Here is a 2978-nt window from a genome sequence, read left to right on the forward strand (position 1 = left end):
TTTTAGTAAACATTTAAGAGTAATGAATTAATTACAATATCTCTATAAGTCAATGACAAACAAGACAATCTGTATTTAGTAACGCAATCCCCAAACTAAAATTGGCAAGCGCAAATTTTCGTAGGTTTGGTCAATTTGTACAGGCGAGTGGATGACTTTTTTTTCAAAATATGAGGTTATTCGTAAGAACTGCAAATAACTTTGTCATGGCGTTATCAATGCAGCACAAGTAATACACTGAATACAACGAATGACGGCTCGCCTTGAAGACTAAAATGTGTTTTGCTTTACAAGGGGAAGTACATTGCTAAGAATATTTCTACTGGAAAATGTGTATCTTCATAGTGATTTATTTTATTGGTGACCTAATGAAAAGCAACATAACGATAGCTGCCCAATAATGTTGTAGCTATAATTGTACAAACTATATGCTCACGAAATCAGGCAAACGGAAATCAGCAAACAGACATTCAACGTAAAACCGTCGACTGGTGGACAGTCAGCAGACGACAATTGGCAGACGGACTGTTAAGCAGACGACAATTGGCAATCCTCGAACGAAAAACATTTGTGGTCTACCACCTAAGAAACATTTGTCTAGAAGTTAACGCAGCTAATGTTCTGCTGCTTTTAGAGAACTTCATAACTGGAATTAAGCTGAGATTAAACTGTGTATATAAACAACACAACCGTTGATCTTTTGACTTGTCTATTTTCTGGAATTAGATAAGACTGGTGGAATGCCGTGCCCTTATTTTTAGCTCACCTGAACACAAAGTGCTCAAGGTGAGCTTTTGTGATCGCCCTGCGTCCGTCGTCAACAATTTGACTGTTAACACTCTAGAGGTCACAATTTTAGCCCAATCTTAGTAAGACTTGGTCAGAATGTTACCCTCAATAAAGTCTTGGACGAGTTTGATTTTGGGTCATCTGGGGTCAAAAACTAGGTCACCAAGTCAAATTAAAGGAAAAGCTTGTTAACACTCTAGAGGCAACGTTTATGACAATACCACTATGAAACTTGGTCAGAAATCTTGATGATCTCTAGGTCAAGTTCAAATCTAGGTCATTTGGGGTAAAAAACTAGGTCACCAGGTCAAAAATTCAAAGGAAATGCTTTTTAACACCCTAGAGGCCACATTTATAAATGTATCTTCATGAAACTTGGTCAAAATATTTGTCTTGATGATATTTAGGTCAAGTTCTAATCTGGGTCAGGTGGGGTCAAAAACTAGCTAGTTAACACTCTAGAGGCCACATTTATGACCGCATCTTAATGAAACGTGGTCAGAATGATAATCTTGATAATCTTTATGTCAAATATAAATCTGTATCATGTGTATTCAAAAACTATGTCACCAGGTCAAATCAAAGGAAAAGCTAGTTAACACTCTAGAGACCACATTAATGACAATATCTTAATGAGACTTGGTCAGAATATTAATCTTGATGATTTTTAGGTCAAGTTCAAATCTGGGTTAGGTGTGTCAAAAGCTAAGTCATCAGGTCAAATCAAAGGAAAAGCTTGTTAACACTCTAGAGGCCACATTTATAAAAATATCTCTATGAATCTTGGTCAGAATGTTAATCTTGATGATCTTTAGTCAAGTTCAAATCTGGGTCAAGTGGGGTCAAACACAAGTCACCAGGTCAAAAAAATATCAAAGGAAAAGCCTATTAACACTCTAGAGGCCACATTTATGACTGTGTCTTCATGAAACTTGGTCAAAATGTTAACCTTGATGATCTTTAGGTCAAGTTCGAATCTCGAATCTTGGTCTTGTGGAATGTGACCTACTGCCATACTTTCTTGTTTTTTAAGATACAGCCTTGAAATTTGGATGACATGTACAGTTTTGCACATCGATCTTAAAACCGACTTTCTGTGACCATGAATGTGGCCTACTGACCAACATTCTTGTTTTCTTTTAAGATACAGCCTTGAAATTTGAATAACATGTACAGTTTTGCATACCGATCTTAAAACTGACTTTCAGTGACCATAAATCTGACCTACTGACCTACTTCTTAATATTTGAGAATCAGTTTGACATTTGAAACATGTAGCTCATATTACCCTGGTGAGCGATCCTCTATTTTTTTCTGTAGACATTTTAATATGCTCAAAGGGACATATGCCTTGTATCAAGCATAAGCTTCGGGCATATTTGTATATGCCTAAGCGGTATTCTTGTTTGGTTTAGGTTTGCTTCGGTCCAATTGCCTTGGATGATGGACTCGATGATATATTAAAAATAGATTCCATATATATATATATATACGATGTCATTTTGTAAACTTACATATCTTTCAGAAGCCAGAGAGATTCTGCATCTTTTGCAAAACGGTGGTTAAAAGGTTAAAGTTAAAGAGACACATCAAGAGGAAACACAAAACAAATACAGAGGTTAGCGAAGTCATGAAAAGTTCGAAACAGATACAGTAAACTGTCCTTGACAAAGGTTTTTGAGTTTAATGTAAAATTTAAAGGAGAAAATGAAAGTTGTGAAATGCGTGAACGTAGGCCAAAATCAGGTGATAGGCTTTGAATATGTTTGGACTGTAAGGGCTTCTTTTCTATTAATTACTTTTCCAAACACAAAAGTTGTTTTAAGCAGAAAGTGCCTATTAAGCCTGTGCTCATAAAAAAATTAAAAATTCAAATGGATCAAGATGAAGAGTTTAATGTTATTTTAAACCAATTCAGGGATGGACCTGTTGGCGATCTCTGCCGCACACACTTTTTCATTAAAATAGTAGGATACAGGCATTTTAATCTAAGAAAAATAAGTCTCCAGGATGAAGTCCGGAAAGAAGTGATGACCGAGGTGCGCACTTTGGGAAGACTCTTTTTTGAATTTAAGAGTGTACTGGACGTTGATGTTACTGTAGAATCCATGTTCACAAGGAACTTTTTGCAACAATTACGTGAAACGATTGATTGCTTGTCCAAAGCAGAGGATGGCCAGAGGGATGAG

The sequence above is a fragment of the Mercenaria mercenaria genome, chromosome 1 (genome assembly GCF_021730395.1).
Source record: "Mercenaria mercenaria strain notata chromosome 1, MADL_Memer_1, whole genome shotgun sequence".
Classification (NCBI taxonomy): domain Eukaryota; kingdom Metazoa; phylum Mollusca; class Bivalvia; order Venerida; family Veneridae; genus Mercenaria; species Mercenaria mercenaria.